Consider the following 6567-nt stretch of genomic DNA (forward strand, 5'->3'; position numbering starts at 1 on the left):
AAATTATTAATATGTATTATTAATTTATTACACTAAACTTATTAGTTATTTATATACTAGTGCTGTAACAGCTCGCTAGAAATTCACTGGTGTAATTTTTATTGACTTTAAGAACCTTATTAAAACCTTATAAGTTTTCACAAATCGACCAATCGCACAGGTTTTACTCTATCAACATAGTCAGTGTTATTACTCACTATGGTGCTAGAAATATTAGTTTAATTATTTGAGGTAGTTAGAAGTGTCAGAATACGTTATGGTCTACGTCATTTGACTCAGTTGATTATTTAGGATTTTGTGGCGCAATAGCCAATTTTCATAATTTCAGACGAAACGTCTGTTCGAAATTATGAAATTATTTTTAGGAGCACTTTGGGGTTGAATTTTGGTAAACGATTTTCATTATAGATTAATATGAATATTTATAATTTTTCAGTACTAAATTTATTATGCATTTTTTTGGAATGAATAGTAACCTCAATAAGCGTATCCAGTGCAGTGTTTTCAAAATCACAGTGTGAAATGTCCAAATTAGGTTAGAAAAGTTTTATTTGGACACTTAACAAGATCTTAGCCACATATAGTGAATTGTATTAGACACTTGGCACAAAGAAGAGCCATTAGATAGATTTGTGAAGAAATCAATGTGTGAAATCATCCCACCTAAGCAAACATTTATTTCATCTGATCAACCAATTGTGCCAGACCAAAGAAGGTTTCAATCCTAGTGAAACCCTAAATGATTAGAATCTAATTGAAATCCCAAAAGTTTGGTTGAAACTGAAACCCTAAACGGTTTCCCCAAACCCTAAAGTTGGTCTCCAAACCCTTTTTAATCCAATTTCTAACTCCAAATTGAAACCCACTTGATTGGGGCCCACCGAGGCCCACAAATTTGGCCACTTCTGCAAAGCTTCTTGAAGAAGTTTCCTCCCCCACATGGCAGACCATCCACATTCATTGGCTGCACCTAATAGTGCTTTGATGTGAAGGAGAAATCCACTCCATCAACCTCCATCTCTCACAGCTACTACAGGCAGTCATTGTCCCTCACTATTCTCCACTTTATATGTCACATAGCCAACTCCAATCAAGGGTTATTTAAGCCCACAACTTTTCCTTCCAGGAGTTTAAAGTCATGCAAAGCACATTTTACTCTATTTTATCACTTCTTCACCCCGTTCTTAGAGAGAAACTCAAAAGAGCTCTCTCGAACAGATTTCTGGGTCTTTTTGTATGGCAATTTTTGACCCTTTGTAAGTATTTTCGCACAATGGCTCCTACCTAAAAGTTGTTCTTCTTTGAGTGTAATTTTCATGGATATCTTATTAGTCTCATTTCATGCTCATTTGATCAGTCAAAAGTATTTTTAACTATGGAAATGTCATTCTGGGGTGAAATTGGAGAGTATGTTATGTTTTGAAATTTGTTATCAAGCTAATGGACATATCTTGATCCGAAAATTTTATGGAGTGTTGTTAGCATGTGTTTATGAATTTTCATTGAGGTTTTGTTGCATGAATAAAACTTTTGATGAAAGACTTCCTTAGATCTAGAAACTTGAAAACTGGAAGTAGAAAAACAATTTTTGTTTTGAGAAAGTTTGAATATTTCGTGGTTTAATCTTATTCCAAAGGCTTTGATATTTTTATGTGATAATCCTAAACCTCTTATATACATGTTAGGATGTAATTTTGAAGATATTTAGTATTAGTTTTAAATATATGATTTTTCTATTCAAGAGGATTTCGGTTATGTCTAAAATTTGAAGTTTTTGGGTTAGATCAATGTTTTATTGAGTTTTATCAATGTGATTTTAAGTTTGATGGTTGGATCTTCTTTAGAAGACATTTTTAAACCATGTGATGTTTTAGTTTGAAGATCACATGTCTTTAAGTCATGGATCAAGAGATTGATCCAAGTTAGTTGAGAGAAAAGTTTATGTTTTTGGACTAAGTGTAAAACCAAAAACTCCAAATGTTGTTTTGTGATTTTGGTGACTTTTATTTGATGATTTAAATCATGGTTGATCTTAAGATGATGTTAAGAATATGTTAGAAATAAAATTTGATTTTTTTGGAATTATTGGAGATGTTTTTATTAAGGTCAAAACTTGTGATTTAATGGTTTACTTTTTGTTAAAAAGTTTGGGTCCTTTTACAAAAAGTTTGGTGTTGATTATTGGTTTTTCTTAATGGATATTTTAAGTGTATTTTTAAACTTAAGATAGGAAGATCCTTGTTACAAAATTTTAGTTTAATCATGGCTTTTGAAGATGGAAGAAATTGCAACCAAAATCAAGAGAAATGACCTATGAATGTTTCGGCCATTGTGAGTTTTTCATAGTTGTGAATGATTTTAAATTTTTCTGAGTTGATATTTGAGTCTATGACAAAATTTACATGATGAATATAAATTTTGGTAATTTTTGGAGTTAGGATCTGAAATCCTTAAGTTAGGAGTAAAATAGTCATTTTCCACATGTGGAGGGTAAAATGATAATTTTACTCTAAATTATCTCTTTTCACATTTTTAATTATTAGTAATTAAATTTCTAACTTTTAGAGTATTATCATACAGTTCTTCGTGTTTCATACTTTATTCTCGTAGAATGCGATAATCAAGGTAAGTTATCTCTTAATTTAGTATCAGTTTACTGTGTATGTGTGATGGGTAAGAGAACTATAGTTTATGTTTATATGTTGTTATGTATGTCATGTCATCACATGTTTATCTATTACACGAATTATTCTGTCACGAAATACTTATCTGTTACATAATATATTTTGTCTCATGTTATTATCTGTTGTAAGTTTGTCACATTACGTATGCTATATGTTACATGTATGTCATGTCACGTAATATTCACTGTCACATGTTATGCCATGTTACGAAATATTGTTTGTTATATGTTATGCCATGTTACGAAATATTATCTGTTACATGTATGCCATGTTATGAAATGTTGTCTGTTATATTTATGTCTCAAAGTATGTCATGTATGTCATTTTATGTTCATGTCATGTCACGTTACAAAATGTCATGTATACCAGTTAAGTTATTCATGTCAATCGCGACCTTAAGCGCTAGGATAGGGTAATATCCTAGTGGAACTTCATTGTTCACACTGGAGTGTCTAAATAGATATGAAATTCTCTGGATTGATGAAGTACAGTCAACAGGTTGTGAATGAGGCTTAACTAGCTGGTCACTGGAGCGTACCAGGCACTAACGCCGATGTAGCCACACTTCATGTTACGTGTGTCCACAACAAGTATCGCACAAACAATTCATAGGGCCACAACAACTATGAAGCATGAAATATGGGGTCACAACAACTGAGGAGCATACACTACGTGAGACACATCAATTGTAACATGTAAAATACGTGGAGCCACACCAACTGTGGAGTATATATTAACGCACTCACAGCTGATATAGACATCTGCGTTGTGATGCGGCAATCGGCAGGGACACACCGCTCAAGGGGACCCGTGTAGCATCCGAATGGTCACTTTTATTAATTAGTTTATTGAATAAAATTTCAAATTCATGTATTTTACGTTCAAGTCATGTTTCACGTTATGTGATGTTCAAGTTTACGTTCATGTCAAGTTTCAAGTTCATGTCAATCATGGTAACCTCATGAGATAAAAATACGCAATCATAGTAATCACATAAGATAAGATTACTCAATCATGGTGACCCCATGAGACAAGAATATATTTCAAGTTTATGTTTATGTCATGTTATGTTCATGTTCATGTTCATGTTCATGTTATGTTTAAGTTCACGTTTATGTTATGTTTAAGTTCACGTTTATGTTATGTCATGTTCACGTTCACGTTCACGTTCACGTTCACGTTATATTTCAAGTTCACGTTTATGTTATATTGTGCTCAGGTTCATGTTATGTTCAAGTTCATGTTCAAATTATGTATGTTCACATTCATGCTATGTTTCAAGTCCATATTATGTTTGAAGTTCACGTTCATGCTATGTTGCTAGTCCATGTTATGTTTTAAGTTCACGTACATGCCATGTCACATCAAGCTAAGTTTTAGTTTCAGTTCCAAGTTATGTCATTTATGTCATGCTATATGTCAAGTTATGCTATGCTTACTTATGACTTTGATTATGCATTCATACTTTTACTATCATGCATACATCATTAACCTGTGTAGAAGTTTCCTATTAACTTGCTGAGATTTGTAATCAAATCTTACCGTGGTAATCCCAACTACCATTCCCTCGAATGGTAGGCAATGTGTCAGGATCAGAGTAAGGAGCAGATACTGGCAGACCGGAGGAGGTTGACTAGACGCCGTAGACGCAACACGAAACTTGCAGCCTCCATAGTTAAGTTTTTTATAGTATTCCGGCATCGTTAGTTGAGTTACCCGAGTTACTCAATGAACTAGCCCAATAATGTATTTTGACAATGTAATTATGGAGTCAGGTCTCAATTGTTTTGAGATTACAGCCTTCTGAGACTCATGTTGTAATCATGGGTGTTTTAAGTATACATAGTTTATGTTTTAACTATTTGGGATATTATAAGTTTGGTGCGTGACATTGCTAAAAAAAAAAAAATTATCCGCTGCAAATATTGCATAATGTTATATGTATGTTAGGAATATTGCATCTTATATGTCATGAAAGGAGGCATGTAACCTTGTGTTGCATGTCTAGACGTTTCGGATGTTCGTCCAATCCCAAGCGAAATCTAGGGGTGTCACAAGTGCCTACTTTATTTCTGTATAAGACTTATACAATAGTGTCTAATTACATGTTATTATACATTAGTATTACATGTTATTATACTAATGTCTAAATTATTTCTAACTTAATTATATACTACATGTTATTATACTTTAGTAAATTATTATTATCTGTTATTAACTTATTATACTAGGCTTTTTTCAATATTAGTGTCTAACTTATTTCTATACTTGATTATGTATGGTAGTAATATTATGATATTTACATATTTATACTAAATTATTATTAGTTTATTAATATTATAGTATGAGTATATTATTTTATAATAATTAGCTCATACTAATATATTATTGAATCTAACTCTATAAGTTCTAGTTACATAGCTATATAAATATACTAGTATATATGATAAATATATAAGTAAATACATATTTTTGTTACATATGTACGATATTAGAGTCGGATTTTTTTTTTTTAATTTTTCAATCAAAGTCAGTTGAGTGACACCTCTGACTTGCTGACATAGAAGGTTTACAAATAATTGCATAAAAAAATGGTCATTTTCCATTGCAGTGAATCTTGATTAAACTAAGACTGTGTTTGGGTAACGAACACTTCCCTACACTTTCCAAATATTTTCGTACGGACGAGGAGACTCCACATGCCAAACACGTTTGAAGTAGTTTGAACAAAGTCTCTTGCCGCTATGTTTCACTATGAGCCAAGAGTTCACTGCTTGCGTGTGAATGCCAGAGTGCGACAGAGAGGGAGAGGGAGATTCATGGTGGCTGGGTCTGGGAGAGGTGGTGGAGGTGCGGTGGCCTGGGCAGCTACGTACGGCGGCGCAAGTGGACAAAAATGGGTATTTCGGTTGGGTTACCGCAGGGGAGAGAGGGAGAGCTGTGCGTGGGAGAGATCGGTGGTGGCTGACTTGGTCACCGGCGTGAGGGGGAGTCGCCAGTGGTGGCAGTGAGGCTGGGCAACGCATGGCAGTGCAAGGCTGGGCTGAAGAAGAATCGGGAGTGGGGGAGAATCAGGCTAGAGGAGAGAGAGAGAATCTCTTTCTACTCATAACTATTCACAAATATTCTTGCTCCATTTGAATTGTAAAAATATTTCTTCTCATCTCATTTCATCATTATAAATTTTCTCAAATTCTCATACAAAATATAATAAACAATTCAACTTTTTTAAATCTCAAAACAATAATAATATTAAAAAATAATATTCTAATAATATTTTATTCAACTTTCATCTTTCATCTAAAATCATCTCTTTTCGTCTAACAATCTAAACCACATCTAAATGTAGTAATAATATCAATTGAGGCGATAGTCATCATGCTAGGATATTTTTGTTTCTCCAATTGTAAAAGATGGGGGAATGAGGGGATGAAAGAACAAATTAGTCACTTTGGAAGGATTAGACTCTTATCTCGGCAATTGTTCTAAGGTTTCGTTTACTTTTATAAAACTTTTCATCTCATCTAATCTTCGAAAACAAACGAGGCCTAAGAAAAATACTTTGGAACTAACACTCATAATATCCCCTAATAAGATGGAAATACAGCATACACCTACTCTAAAATTATCTAACAATTACTTTGCTCTAATACCATAAAGCAATACAAATATTTTGGAATTATATATCCTCTATACAAATCAATGGAGGCAATTCAATTTGTTTAGAGTTCTTATTACATATATACAAGAGTCCTAGTCATGATATTAACTAATTAAGCACTAGCAGAAGCCTTGTTGCCATGTGATTGAAAGTTTCCTCGTAGAGGTTGATCACGTTGCATACAATTAAGATTTATACAATCAATGTAAGTCTCTTTCTGAT

This window comes from Juglans regia, chromosome 12, assembly GCF_001411555.2.
Source record: "Juglans regia cultivar Chandler chromosome 12, Walnut 2.0, whole genome shotgun sequence".
NCBI lineage: Eukaryota > Viridiplantae > Streptophyta > Magnoliopsida > Fagales > Juglandaceae > Juglans > Juglans regia.